Consider the following 17,034-nt stretch of genomic DNA (forward strand, 5'->3'; position numbering starts at 1 on the left):
AATTACATTATCTAATTCAATTATCAACACTAGATGATATTATATATTTAGGTAAAAATTGAAGATAATGCTTTGCCCCATCATATCATTTCCTGATTATTGAACCCCTGCTTGAGAAAGTATGGTGAAGGACAAATAATATTAATTAATAATTACCATCTGAATGAGCCTTATTGTCTAATGGGACTGTACTTATTTATATTAAAGCATAATGAACATCATAAAAATTCAAAAAATACTATTTTAAAATTATAGTATTTTATTTCTTATTTAATAATTAGGCAAAAATTTCAACAGAGTATCAATGTTCATATTCCTGAATATATATGAGTATTCAGCTTTTGCCAAGTAATGTTTTAAAAACTGTTTCCAGTCAACAATATTTATATTTAGAGAGGGTGTGGTTGTACCCCTATATTGACCAAATAAATTGAATGACAAAAAATTTAAGTGTCTAAATTTGTTTAGAATTTAATGCATTCATACTCTAATTCATACAACCATCTTATTTTTTTATAATTCTTATATATGAGACTTATGTCTTTCAATGAATGTATATTTCTTATCACCTGTACTATACCCATTAAACCCATTTTATGCTCAATGGACTATAACCTGTTGCAACTTCACTGGCTTTTTCAAGCAATTCACCAATTCCTGAATAAAGTGCATTCCTTTAAACCCTTGGATTTCTTGGTTTTCTAAAGTGAGCTAACTTCTCTAAAATTTAAGCCTTCTTCACTGTTCGGTTTTTTGCTAAACAGTTTGATACTTTTTAATTCTCATTCAGGTCTGTCTACCTTTATATAACTTCCTTCTTTGCAACTTTGAGCCTTCATACTCCTTATATCTAATTTATATCTCTGGAAAGGTAACAAGTACATACTCTTTGCTACTTTTCTAAATCATACTCTTTTCCTTATCTGAAAGTACTGAGTTCCAAACTTGGCCTTTAACCTTTCAGTTTTAATGCTTAATTTTCTTGTCGTCATTTTATTTTGTTCTACTTACATTAGAAAAATGTACAGCATTATTTTAAACCACTAACTACCATTCTGCTGCTCTACTCATTTATGATAGAGTCAGGAGTTAACACAATCTGATCAAAACCATGCCATTAGCAAGATAATGTTCTAATGAAATATAAGAGTTCTAAATCTTGGATAAAAAAGTTATAATGTGCATTGAAAGTTCAAAGTCAAAAAATGAATAAAGGTATAATGTGAAAATATCATTAAATAAATTTGGTGGGCTACTATCACATTTAAAATATCATTATAAAAGGATTAAATATACAAAAGTTAAAAAAATTATAATAATAGGAGGCCAATAATGAGAATGTATAAGAAATCTGTATTTGTATGCACCTAACATTACAGCATAGCTTCAAATATTTAAAGAAAAATTAACAAATATATGAAGCAAATTAAAAAAATATGCAGAATAACAGAATAAGAATGCAAAGTAAGTCAAGACATGTTACTTAAGTAACATGAGTAACAGCTTCATCAAGCTGATTTATATCCAATAGTTCATATTACTAAAATTACTCTAAAAGTTGAATTATTGAAAAGTTTACCCCTGGATTTAGGAAGATGCTAATTCTCTGTATCATCATCTCTATTTCATATTGTTTTGGAGATTTTAACAAGTATAAAAGACAATATAGAAAACAAAATTTATAAATTGAAAGAAAAAAATAAACTTTAATTATTCACTAATGACATTTCCTTTTTATAATCAAATATCTATAAACTATTGGAATTCATATATCATTTTTAGCTTTCAATTTTGATGTTACTTACTTTTACATTTGTTATACTTATATATTCATACAAAATAAATTTTATTTATTCATTCTTGCAAACAAATTTATGATTTTTATTTTTACTTTTCTTCCATGTTGAATTTACAATTACACTCATCTTGGGTAAACTGATATTATCCCAAAGGTGCCTGTCGTGCCATTATTTATATTTTTGTTCTTCAGGTTTTTTTTGTCTCTTTGCTTCAGTCTGTTGACCTGACCACAGGTCTGATTAACCTGATCCAGTGAACTTGTCTTACCAAACAATGAATTTTTTCCAATTTTAATACTTATCTTTCTTTTTTTACGTAATATTTATTTCAATTCTGAGTTTCCCCAATTAATCATTCATTGTGTTCATCCTTACCTTTACAATTTAAACCATATTTATAGCAGCAGTGTTTTTTAAATTAACACATATTTACATGCATAATTGTACATACTTATGGGTTACAGTGTGATAGTTTTATATATGCATCCAATGAATAATGAAAATCAGATAATTAACATAGCCATCATTTCAAACATTTATTCCTTGTCTTGGCAATTTTCAAAATAACTTAGCTATTGGAAAATACACAATCAATTATTATTTACCATAATTATAGTGCTATAGAGCACTAGAACTTATTTATTCTACCTAGATGTAATTTTGTATCCATTGACTAACCTCTTCCTAACCCCCAGAACCTTCCTAGCCTCTAGTAACCACTATTCTATATTCTACTTATATAACATCAGTTTTAACATGTCTATCTGTTAATTCTCTTTAATCATCTGAGAGTCAGTCCTTTCTAATTGAGTAGGTTGCATTTTCCTGCCTCCTTTCATGTCCAGTATTTCAATTGTATAAGAACTTTGGGATGATATATTGTTAGAAGTCTGAATTTTGCTACTTTGTTGATTGTGTCTAGAGTAGCGCTTCTACTAGGGCTTAAAATTTCTCAGCCTTAAAATTAAGTTTGCTCTGGAAGATTCTTTGGTTTGGAGGTTGCCCTACTCATCGTATTTAGTAGCATCCTAGGCTGCTACTCACTAGATGTCAATAGTACTTCCCAAACTGTGACACCACAAAAATGTCTCTAATACATTTCCAAATGTCACTGGTAAACATAATATTCCCCATTTGGGAACCACTGTTCAAAGGTTAGGGTAAGCTTACTTCTAAGGTATGGTCTTCCTTGTGTTTCAATGAAATGCTTGGTGTGTTTCAAGGGGTCTTTTCATTTCAGTTAGAATCAAAATTCTAACTTCTCTTAGCTGCATTAATCTTCTTGCATCTCCACTCAGCTCACAGGCTATTACTAGTAGCCGTTTTCAATCAGAACTCACAGACCTCAGCATATGCAGCTTAGTATTCAACTGAAAATCCAAGAAGACCTCTATCCATATATCTTATTTTCTTTTTTTTTCAAATTCACTTTCTATAGTACCCATTCTTGAAAATTCCAACTGCCCCATCCACCCTGAGCTTTTATTTCTCTTTCATCTACCAATCAAAACTGCTATTCCCTTATTTGGTGTATTTTCCTGTTCTGTGGTTTGGAAATTTCCCCTAGACAGAAATCTGGGGTGAATGTAGAGCTTACCCTAAGTATTTCCCTTCTTTCAAGAATCTGTCCTGTGCTATAAGCCCTTCAATGTTTTAACATAGCTTCTGTATTCTCCACTTTTATAGCTGCTTACAGGAGAACAGTATGGATAATACTCTTTACTTCATCATGGTGAGAAACAGAACTATGGATAACGTTTAAATAATGCATTTATTCGTAAAAAGAATTTGAAAAAACATCCCATTTTTGTCTTATCTATTCTACCATCCACCATCCACTTTCTCTGGCCATTTTTAATAACACCAATAAAAAATAGCCCCACGCAAAAATAAAAACTTCTCTAATTTATTTTTTCAAGATTTAGTTTAAGGAACTAAACGGTAGTTTCTTAAAAATAGCAAACCAATATTCATAATTACCATATGAACTACTCTATGGATTACAAAGTGCATTCACAAATGTTAGTTTTTTTTTTTTTTTTTTTTGACGGAGTCTCACTCTGTTACCCAGGCTGGAGTGTAGTGGCGCCATCTCGGCTCACTGCAAGCTCCGCCTCCCGGGTTCACGCCATTCTCCTGCCTCAGCCTCCCAGAGTAGCTGGAACTACAGGCGCCCACCACCACGCCCAGCTAATTTTTTTTTTTTTTTTTTTTTTTTTTTTTTTTTTTTGTATTTTTGGTAGAGACGGAGTTTCACCATGTTAGTCAGGATGGTCTCGATCTCCTGACCTTGTGATCCACCCGCCTCTGCCTCCCAAAGTGCTGGGATTACAGGTGTGAGCCACGGCGCCCTGCCCACGTATGTTAGATTTTTATAATTATTAGGTTTTTATAATAATTATGTTAGTTATAAATCATAGCCACTAGATACAATTTAAGAATGTCATTATCACTTTCATCATTTTTCTCATAATTTATATTAGGAGGAATTTAGTCATAAAATTGTAAATTACTTAGATAAGTGATAAAGCTGAAGCTTATATCCAGTTTTCTCTTTGAATGTATGTTGTTCTTTCCCTACATTTTCCATACATTGTTATCATAGTTTTTCTAGAGTCTGAAGTGCTATATCATTGTAAATAAGAGTAGAAATGCTTAATAAATATTTTCATTGATTTAAGACATGTAAAATTGTCTCAAATTATTCAGGAAATTTTGTATCCATTTTGTATTACTCCACATCTTATACAAATATGAATGCCTTCCTTTTACCCAGCAACATGATTTTAAATCCTAGAGTGGTATGTATATTATAAAAGTACACTAGCAAAGGGAGTAAGGTTAAAAAATTAGAGAAATTTCTTCAGTTTTTTTTTTCTCCAGAGTTTCATGAAATGAGACATCTCTAGAGTACATCAGAATACAATTTCAATTCATTCTTAAACCATGTTGCCTCTCTACAGTGGATAAAGAAAGGAGGAATGCACATTTCTTGATTTACTACTGTCTGCCTGTGTACTACATCTCTCCTATATATTAATTCACTTAGTCATAGGTCATAGAAGGCACTTTTACAAGAGATGAACAAGCTTTTGGCTGCTCCGTTTAATATATTACATCTTTGCATTTATTTAATCAGAATTATCATATTGTGTAAATAAATGAGGGTTTTCATGAAAATTGAATGTTATGTTTTAACTAATTCATTTTGAAATAATTTAACAGCCATTGAGTTTTACACTAATTGCTTTATGAGATTAATGAATTTATATAGTTATTTGAGTCTCATTACTTGGCAGAGTATAGAAAAATGAAGCTAATAAACTTTTCCAAGAACTTCACTTGGCATGAAGCAAGTGGAAAATAAAATTCTGCTTTAAAATGATGGCAGTTTTACTTTATGAAGAAGAGCTGCTCATAAAATTCATTTCTCTTGTTTTAGCACTGTAAGGAAGATACAAATTGGCCTGAAATAAAGCCCTATATAGAAAGTATTTACTTATGTAAATGTAAATTATCAATATTAATGGGGGCAAGGTATTCCAAATATGCGATGGCAGATTCCAGGCAGAGGAAACTAATATGTAGCATGTTCGGCAAAAAGAGACATTGGCTATTTGAGAACAAAAATAGAAGGGCACTGTGATGGAAGCATAATGAAAAGGGAGGCTGGGCACGGTGGCTCACGCCTGTAATCCCAGCTCTTTGGGAAGCCAAGATGGCGGATCACGCAGTCAGGAGTTTGAGACCATCCTGGCTAACACGGTGAAACCCCGTATCTACTAAAAATACAAAAACTTAGCTAGGCGTGATGTCACGCGCCTGTAGTCCCAGCTACTCGGGAGGCTGAGGCAGGAGAACTGCTTGAACCCGGGAGCCGAGATCACACCACTGTACTCCAGCCTGGGTGACAGAGCAAGACTCTGCCTCAAAAAAAAAAAAAAAAAAAAGAAGCAAAAGAAAAAGGAAAAAAATTGTATTTTTCCCTGAATATCAAGTGGACAAATTGGGTGACTCTTTTAACCCACACTCAACAATTTGGATATTCTCCCAATGAAAATAGTCAGCAATGAGAGCTTTCAGCAAGAGCCTGATATACTTTAATTTATGGTTGTAAAAGAGTTATCTAGCTAATTCTTAGAAATGAATTTAAAGAAGCACTAAAGTGGACATAAAGAAATTACCTGGGTAGGTTATAATATTCCGACATACTTTCAAATAAAAGTTTATCCCTGGGTTAGTGTGGCAGGGAAGGAGTAGTTGAATTTAGAATATAGTTTGAAGATAGTATTATTTTGCTGCTGGTTATTTCAGAGGTGTTGTAAAAGAAATAAATCAAAGAATCTTCAACTTTTATTAGGGCTACTGCATAAGTGGTGGCACCAACTTATGGAAAGACTGAAAAATGGGAAGAGGAGACTTGGAGGGTTACAGGACGAGAGGCATTGAAGGAGAACCAAGACCGTACCTTTTGGGACTTATAAAAATCGAGCCCCTAATGGGTAATCTAAAGGAGATACTGTGCAGGCAGTGAGGATTAAGATCAAGGATACTGACTGAAATATGAAATTGGTCAATATAGTCAGGATGAATCAATTATTGCATATGTGTATGTTTGTAAAATAATTAAGGAAACAGAAATTTTGAGTGCTAATTTAGTCTTCCACGATTATCTTTGTATGTATGTGTATGTGTGCACGTGTGTGTGTATGAAAATAAAACTAAATACATCATTTTAAACATAATTATATTCAGCTTATACCACACTTCTAATAAAATCAACATAAAGAGTGCATATAATGGACATTGTCTTTATTTTTAAATGTATTTTGTGGGAGCATTGGGTAAAACAAGGTCTGACTCTGTTGCCCAGGCTGGAGTTTAAGGGTACGATCTCAGCTTACTTCATCTTCTGCCTTCCAGGCTCAAGTGATCCTCCCACCTCAGCCTACTGAGTAGCTGGGACTACAAACATGTACCACTGCACATCTGCCTGACTAATTTCTATATTTTGTATAGAGACTGTTTTTCTCCATGTTGCCCAGGCTGGTCTCAAATTCATGAGCTCAAGCAGTCCAACTCCCTTGGTCTCCCAAAGTGCTGGGATTATAAGCATGAGCCACTGCACTTGGCCTATTTTTAAATATATTTCTTAAGAAAAATAAGCAGCCACCAATTTTTCACTAAATTTGCATAGTGACTTCTAAGTGGAAAAATTTGAAAGGAGCTTATTAATAAGTATATTTTAAGAATGAGATGAAATATAATCTCATTTGATTTAATAGTATACTTATTTAAAATATGAATTCAAATATTAGATATTTTAATAAAACTCTCAAATTAAATTACAGAGATTGAATATCATTGAAATATCTGTGCTAACATTGTCTTACTGTTAAATTTGAATGAAAAATTATGAGGCTGACTTCTTTGTAATGATAAGTTGCATACAGTGATTGCAATCTTTTACTTTTAGTGTTTCATTACTTTATTGTACATTATGTAATTATGTAACATGGATATTATACTATTTTACCATTATTTTCATTTTAATAATTTAAACTCAATAAAGATAAGAAATAATTATTTTGTGATTTTTGCCTTCTGCAATGATTAGTTGTCATTATTTTTAATTTTTATTTATTTAAATCTCCTTGATTCCAAGTAAGTCAGTAAACTCATATAAATGCTTTCCCAGTTATTAATAGTAATTGGTTTTTATTGTAAAATTTATTTTGCTATCCTGGCATATTTATGCTATAGCAAAATATTGAGAAGGAAATTGATGTGACTATTTAAAATGTTGCTAATTTTATATTTGCTTTACCTTTCTACTCTCCTACTCCATTTCCCTGCCATATGTGACTGTTTTGAATTGTTTATTCAAGTATTGCGATTAGTTTTTTCTTGAAAATTGATTTATTATATTTAAGCTGATTTAATTAAAGAAGACATTGTTTACAAAAGTTCTATAACTTATTTGGTAATATTTAGGTTTATCCCAAAGCAGCACAATGTAGTTAATACGCTACAAAGGTGAAGTGCTCTCACACGTCTGTTAAGTTCAGAACCACCTTAATGGAATTAACTGGACATGTGACTGGTTAATTAACTAATTCATCTCTTCCTAACTTGCACTAAAGGAGCATACAAAACTCAAGTTGTAATGCGTCCTTTATAACTGGATAGCAGGGCATGAAAAGTATTCTATTTCCTAAACTCTTTTATTTTTCTTTTCTATGTTTAATCATTTATTGTGAATATTTTTTCTTTTACTAAGAACGTGGAAATTTTCACAAAAAAATAAAAATTAGTAGAGGGGTTTGGTACTTCTGTTGGCTCTCACCTTCTATTTGGAGCATTAAAAAAACTGAAAATGATATTTCTCAGACTTTCTTGCAACTATAGTTTAGGATGCAATCTGGATATACAGCATAAAGGTGAAAAGTTATACTTGTGACCTAAATCTGGCTCAACACATATCTTTACAAATAAACTTTCATTAAAATACAGGCATGGCCACTCATTTACGTATTGTCTGTGGCTGCTTTTGCACTATACCAGCAGAAGTATGACAGAGACCATATGAACCCCAAAACAAACTGTCCACCTTTTGTCCATCTACCAAAAGAAAAATATATTGACCCTTGAACCAAGAGCAAATTTTGTCAAGCATAAATTAGGGGAAGGTCTTTCTGGTGCTATGATGATTGGCAAGCAAGTTCACACAGATGTGAGTACCTGCAGTGGCTGGAGTCTATGGTGCAGTACCTAGACAGTACTTTCATGAATGTTTAATTGTCATGGAAGAAACAACAATGGCATCCACATCTTTGGATTGCAGGTAAACGTGAAATTAATAGTCCAGTGACTTCTCTCAATTCTTATGCCTCCAGGCTTTCCAACAATTTTTTAAGCATTTATTTTCCTGTATAAAATATATTTTTGCTTGAAATGTTTATAGTGGTTTCTATTTGGGGCCCTAAAGACTCTCTGATGCAAGCACCATCTATTTGTTGTTAGATAGTTATTTAAGACATGAAATAATACAAGTTTAATTTTGAACCATAATTAAGTATGGGAAAAAGACTACTCTGAAAATTTTATGTGTGGTTACAAGTATCACTCCACAGTAAATTTCTTACAACTGCAAATCCCAGAGATTTTCTTTTTAATATCTGTCATTTAAAATGTTTGATACATTGTTTTATACTCCCAAGATGAATTTTCTCCATATACATAATGGCTATTATAAAAATATCTTCAGTGATTTTTTTAAACTTCCAAACACATTTAAATCACAATTAAAGAGCTGGTAAAATGTTGTCCCTTCTCAGCGCAATTCAATGTTTCTGTAGAAACCGAAATATGAAATTTCCAGGCTAAGCATTTCTATTATTACGTCACATTCAGATCTTAAACGCAAAGCGAGGAACCCATTTTCCTGTGTAACTAGGGGTCCAGCAGTAAACCCATGGCACACTCTACATAAGAAAGGGACTATTTTCATTGATTCAAACAGTGATTAATTATTCCTTAGGAAAAACATTTAAAGAATAATGCAGTGCATGCTATATTCACAAAAGTGGGATCTTTGTAAAATCAGACCTGAAAAGACAAAGAGGGGATAGTAAACAAAGCCCAAAGAAGTGTGAAGAGCAAGCCACTTGAGAAGGGTTGTGGCCTTCAGTGGAGAAATACAGCCTGCACGTGGTGAACTGACAGGAGGTAGTTGATAGAACAACCACTTCACACTCACTCTCCTCTCATGCTCAGAATCTCCTGTTGGTGATTTCTAATTTACTTCTCCAAAAGGAATCTGAAGGGAAAGTGAACTGGAGATTGTCTTGCAGGGTAAGGAGAGCACTAGTGAAGAGAGGAGTGTTTTGAAAGTGTACATGGGGGATATTCAGTGCACTCTATGTACTAGATTTCTATTTCTGCTGTAACAAATTACCACAAACTCAGTGGCTTAAAACAACACAGATTTGTTACCTTGCAGTTCTGGAGGTCAGAAGTCTGAAATGGCTTTCACTGTACTGAAGGTCTCAGTCAGTCTGATTCCTTCTAAAATTGCTAGGGAAAAATCTGTTTTCTTGACTTTTCTAATTTCTAGAGTCTACATCTATTCACTGGCTGTGGCCCCATCCTCTGTCTTCACGATAGCAGCATAGCATCTTCAAATGTCTTCCCCTGCTTCCATCATCTCACCTCCTTCTCTGGCTCTGATTCTACTATCTCCCTCTATCCCTTATAAAGGTTCTTGTGATTTTATTGGATCTACCCGGATAATCCAGATAATATTGCCAGAACCTTAGTTTAATCACATATCCAAAGCATCCTGTGATACATAGAGTGACATATTTACAGATTCTAGGAATTAAGACTTTTAAGACTTGTGTATCCTTGGCGAGGGCATTACTCTGAATACTGCACTATGTTTGAAAGTATAGACACATGCATCTATAATAGACATATTTTAGAGGAAAAATAATGTGCTATTGAGTCAAAATCAAACCTGCATCTTAATTCTCATTCTAAAATAAATTTGCTGTTATTTACGAACAAGTTATTTTTAAATCTCTCTTTACACACACACACACACACACGATGAACATACATATATTTGTGTGTGTAAATATACATTTATATATTATTATAATGATAAATTTAGTTATCAGCAAAGAATAGTAATGACAATAACAATAATAGCTATAATAACAATTAGCAAATAAAATTTGTGCCAACTTACATAACATCATAAATACTTAGAGTATGTAAAATACATATGTATACAAATACACATATAACTTAAGCAATGCATGTTTTATTCACATATGTAACTTTTTCATATAATCTGGCACAAGTTATGTGTTTATTATTAAATATAATTATAAATATTGTTATTTCCTCTCTACTTACATATAACAATTTATTAATATTGGCACACATTGAGTATTATAATTCAGTTTTGACATATTTTAGATGGTTGTGTTATTACTGTGTACTTAGATGTGTGAGCAAAGATTGCTTATGTTAAGAGAAAATAATTTTCTTACCGACAAGTCATTGTCACAAGTCACACTACAATTTCATTTTTTAAGCTATTAACTCCTGCCTCCTTGAATAGCCACAAATCTCATGAAAGGGATTAATGTGTATTATTTGTGTGTATATGGATATATTCATTATGTTGGAGAAAATTAAGAATAAACCAAGCAACCAACCCAGAAACCTCTCTGCAAATGTAGAAAAGAGAGAAATCAGTTTTATTATTTAATAAGTCCTAAACCAGGCTGTTACATGCATCACAGGCAATAGTCTAATGAGATTGAAAAGACAGAATGAAATCCCCTTCATACAGCCAAAAGATACCACTCGTTACAGGCTTGTCCTCCAGGTAATTGATGACTGTTTTCCTTTGAGATAACTTGACAGCATCATTTGCTATACAAAGTTCATCTGAATTTCACCTGAAATTAATTAAGATGGCCATCCTTGTTAGTTTATTGCCTTTATGTAAGGAAAATAAAACTTCTCCTATCTTTATGACAAGCAGACAGTGAAAATATAGGGTGCTATTTTTATTGATGTTTGCATTTTGTTTAACTTTTAAAAATAATTACTTTAATATTAAATATATATAGAAAGAATTTTAAATTGTAAGATTTTTCAATGAAAGGTTCCAAGAAAATAAAATAGGAAAAGGTTTTCTTCTCTTTTGGAACCAAAGAAAAATTAATTTGAAAGTTTACTCTTAGATTTTCAATATAAACCATTGAGTTAACTCTTCTTAGAATGCCTTGCAAGCCTAACATGTATAAGGAATGAGACTCTGCAATATCCTGAGAACACAGTAGACATGATCACTGTTCACACTAATATTTACCACTATTTTTCTTCCAGACACAGGGGAGAATTGCATCTCTTCTCCTTCTTTAAATTAGGTATGGTGATGTCGCTTGCCTTAGCCAATAAGCTACAAGCAGAAGTTAATATGGACTAGTTCTGAATTTACAGAGTTTTCTTTCCTTGTTTTTCCAGTAGCTGAGGTCCAGGTGGGGATAGGGGGGTCTTCTCGGAGATTTTGTGAGGAGATGAAAGGATCATCCTGAGGACTGCAAGGATCATAGTCCCCAGCTGACACCACATGGTCATGGAGTATGAGAAGAAAATGACCCTTGTTGATTTAAGACACTGAGATATTAAGATAATTTGCTGGTGCAATCTAACTTATTCTTACTTATATAAGATCATTCAAGTTTCTTTGAACATGAAATCACTTATAAGAACACTGCAGATGCTTTGCCAATCTGCCCGACTGCATTTCCTTTATTCTAATTAGCAGCAGCACCATCACAGGTGATCACATAGAAAAATTAATTTTTATTTGTGTGTGTGGGTGAAGGGTGTATATTTTGTCTATATTCTTAATTTCACACTGGAAATTTGTGTAAAATTAAGGAATGGTGCCTTCAAGCTTTGAAAAAAGAATTCAAAAGGAAATTTGAAAATAAAGGTGTACGATTAAAAATTCAAAGGTATATGCACACTCACACATGTAAATGTGTACAGAAAGAAGATGTCATAACTCTCTTGACAAAGTATTGAGGGAAGAGATAAAGAACTCAGAGCACTGAGCCTTTTAGAATGGATACTCTCTTCATAATAGGGAATGCCTGAACTGTCTCTGTTCTTCAGGGAGATACTCCCCTAATGTTGTAACAATCTGATGGAAAGTGCTCCAGCATTGCTGAGTTCAGTGTGGGCTTTCATTTGTTGGTCATTTCTTAGCAATAAATATTCTGCTATGAGACTGCTCTTTGTGATAATAGGATTCAAAAATGATGGAAAATGTGAATGTATTCACTGTAGTGGGCCACAAGGTAAGAATGGGAATTGGGTGTTACTCTTATCTGTATACTGTCCTATGCAACCAAAGCAATCAGAAGTGGGTGAGCAGAAGGTAAGCACTGGCTTAGAAAATCACAATCTTTTGGCTGTTTTCAAAACTGATATTATTCTCCAAGCAAGCTCTTACCCATTGAAAGGGAGACCAAGTCTCCATAATTAAAGACTGTGACTCCATTACATACATCTCTCTTCACTCCTTTCTCAAAAATATATGTGAATATTTACCGAAGTATTACATAAAAAATTGCTTCAAGGGATATAGGATCTGAAGTGACATTGACTGCACAATAATCAAAGAGGGGAGAAATCATGTCTGCCATCTCAGATTGGAAATATACTCATATCCTGATCATATCATATAAGTGCATAAAAGTGAGCATAAAAATATATATACAGGAATACTCATATTAGTCTTGTTCCTAGTAAAAAAAAAATTGTAAACAAGTAAAAATCAACCAATTGTATTATTGTTTAATAAATTCAGATGTTTTCATAAGTAGATCATTGCATAGCTAATACAAAGGAAAAGAAATATATGCATATTTAAGAAACGTATTAATAACATTACTTTTGAGCAACAAAATGAAAAATCTTATAAATGTGTATAAGCATTGGAAAACTGGTAAGCGACAGTTTATACTTTTGTTATATACCTCAAACTACTGTAGAATTTTTTTAGTCATTATTATTTTCTCTTTACAAATTGTATGTAATTTTCTAGCTGAAGAGAACATTTGAAAATAAAGGTGCACAATTAAAAATTCAAAGCCACAAAATAAAGTCTCAAGATACCAGCAAGTTTTGTCCTTCAAAGGCAGAGGAATATAGAATAATGCTAGTTATATAGGAATTTGAAAAAAAGATAATTAAGACCATAGAAATAGTTATCCATACAATGAATTTTCAAAGTTCATCTGATTATTTAAATTTATTTCAAAAATCTCCTGAAACCCTAAAATCTGACATAAACCAAAAAAAAAAAAAAAAAAAAAAAAAAAAAAAAGGTATAACAAATGAGTTGAGAAAAGTTGCAATACGTTAAGGTAGCACAGAAAAATCAGTTGTGTTTTCATATTCTAACAATGAAAAACTGTAAAAGGAAAATTAAAAGAATTATATTTGCATTAGTATCAAAAAGAATAAAATATTTAACCAAGGAGGCACAGAGACTTGTATATTGAAATCTATTAAATATTGCTGTAAGGAATTAAAGAAGACACAAATAAACAGAAAGATACCTCATGCTCAAGAATTGGAATAGTTAATATTTTTAAGACATCAATATTTCCCAAAGGTGGTCTACAGATTTGATGCAATCACTATCAAAATCACAATGGCACTTTTTGCCAAAGCAGAAAAATATATTTTAAAATTCATATAGAATCTTAAGAAACCGCAAATAACTAAAAAGGTCTTAAAAAAAAGGACATCTCACACTTAACCAATTTCAAACCTTAATGAAAACCGTGGAATTTATTAAACAATGATAGAATCAATGAATTTATGTTTTCTACAAAGCTGCAATAATAAAAATAGTGTGGTACTGCCATAAAAACAGAGATAGCCACACATCAAATAGAGTCGTGAGCCCAGAAATAACCCTTCACATGTATGGTCAAATGATTTTTAATGAAAGAGTCAAAACCATTCAATGAGGGGAAAGAGAGTCTTTTCAATCAATGGTGTTGGGAAAATTGGACATCCACATGCAAAAAAAAAAAAAAAATGAAATGGAATTCTTACCTTATGACATACACAAAAATTAACACTAAGTAGGTTAAAGACCTGAATGTAAGAGCTAAAACTTAAAAACTCCTGGAAGCAAACATAGAGGAACCACTTCTTGACATTGGATTTGGCAATAAAATATTTTATGTGACACCAAAAATAGAGGTAAAAAATAAAAATAGAAAACTGGAAGAATATCAACAATTTTAAAAGTTTGTACAACATAAGACACAGTAACAGAGTAAAAATAAAACCTATGGAATGAAAGAAATCTTGATAGATCATATTTCCAATAAGGGGTTCATATTTAGAATACATAAAGAACCCTTATAACTTAACAACAGAAAAACAAATAGCCTAATTTCAAAATGAGAAATGAACTTGAATGAACATACCTTCAAATAAGATATTCAAATGGCTAACAAGGATGTGAAAAGATATGCAACATCACTAATCTTTGGAAAAAATGTAAATCAAAACCACAGTGAAATACTACCCCATGCCCGCTGCAGCTATCAATAAAAACAAAACAATATATATTGGTAAAGATGTGGAGAAATTTGAATCTTTGTACACTCTAGCTGGAAATATAAAATGGTGCATCCACTGTGGGGAATAATATGGCAGTTTCTCAAAAAACTAAATATAGAATTACCATATATTCCAGCAATTGCAATTCTGGGAATATATACATGAGTTGAAAGCAGTCTCAGAGACATTTGTACACTCATGTGAATAGCAATAGCGTTCACAATGGTCAAAAGATGAAAACAACTAAGTAACCACCAATGGATGAATGAATGGATAGACAAAATACGTACATACAGTGGAATATTATTCAGCCTTACAAAGAAAGAAAATTCTGACACATGCTGCAATATGGAAGACATTATGGTAAGTGAAATAAGTTAGTCACAGAAAGACACATATTGCATGATTCCACTTACATGAGGTACCTAGAATAATCTAATCCACAGAGACAGAAAGAGGAAGGCAGAGTGTTACGAGCTAAGGGTAAGAGGGAAATAGGAAGTTGTATACAATGAGCTAAGAGTTTTAGTGTTGCAAGATAAAAAGAGTTTTGTAGGTTGGGAGTAGTGTTGATAGCTATTTATATTGACACTACTTAAGTGTACATTTAAAAATTGTTAAGATAATAAATTTTATTTTATGAGTATTTTAACACAATCAATAATTTTTAAAAATCTTCCCAATAATTCCTGTGAAAATTACTTTAACACTTTTTATGGCCAGAGTAAAGTTCTTCCACTAAATTTGATTTATTGTTCAAATTAAGTTTGGAATAATTAAGTAATAAGACAATCTTTTGACTAGCAAATACATATTGTAAAATATATTTAATATCACTGTATAATTGTTGGTCTGTTTAACTAAGTTACTTTCTACAAATCTTACCCATGATTATTTTTTAACTTGTATTATAAACAAAAAACAATGCTAATTAATTATTTATTGTTTAAAACATTTGAAAACTAATGGATCCTTGAAAAATTTATTTTTAATTTAATACATTTTCTCTAAGAATACTTTTTTCTGTAAATATGTATTGACTTAATTACTTCTCACATAACTGCATATTTTGGTTCTTTCATCAAGGCAGGAGACATCAATTTTGTGCGTTAATAGGCTCTAAATTATCGGTTTATCCCGTAAGAATTTATGTAAGAAGATAATGTCAACACATGCTAGAAAACACATCTAGCACTTAGATTGAAGTGATAAGCGATAAACTGCAAGAATGAATTTTCAATACTGGCAATACAGAAGATTCTGCAAAGCTTTGCTACATTCACCTATCTTGAAATATGTTTAGCTAAAATGTGTATAGTGTAGCTGTTAGTAGCTTTATTGTGACCACAGCTACCCTGCCCCCCCCCAAAAAAATGTAATAGCACTTGTGCTATTTCATGGTTTCATTTATCTGAACATAGTGCCTCCTCTGTGTCAGCATTCAAGTGAACAGTCTGTAAAATCACTTAATGAAATTATACCTACTGGTCCAATAAAACTCCATAATGTTGTCTTTGTCATAAGGAAAGTAAAATATTGTAGAATGCGTCCAGGAAATGTTGTCCTCTCTTCTTCCCTTGCAGACCCTTGTTTTGTATAGTGATAATAAGAGTCAGAAAATTTTTCCTATTCTTCAAATTTGTTGGGAATTAAACATTTAAAGGAAAAAGTGTTAAGCTAGAATAATCCATTCAAATTCATTTATTTAAGTAAAGAGCTATGGAGCCAGTTTACAGTTTGTTCTACTGTCTCTGTTCCTCATTTTCCTTCTTCAGATAGTTATTTTCCTTCATTGAATAGTTTTCCTTTCGCTTAATTTCCATCCAAAGATATGTTAATATATCTTCTTTTTTATTTTTAGATTATAAATAGATATAGGAGTTCCTATTACTATTCTCATTTAAAATATAAAGCACACTACTTTTGAATATTGTTTTTTTTTTTTTTTCTAGTCATGCCTAGTGATAAAACAGAAACATAGGTTATCTAAACTTTATCCTTTAGTGCTTTGATTTTAGGGCACATATCCATTTGGAAATAGCCAGTGCTAATGGGCTGTAAC

The sequence above is a fragment of the Rhinopithecus roxellana genome, chromosome 8 (assembly GCF_007565055.1).
Source record: "Rhinopithecus roxellana isolate Shanxi Qingling chromosome 8, ASM756505v1, whole genome shotgun sequence".
NCBI classification, from domain to species: domain Eukaryota; kingdom Metazoa; phylum Chordata; class Mammalia; order Primates; family Cercopithecidae; genus Rhinopithecus; species Rhinopithecus roxellana.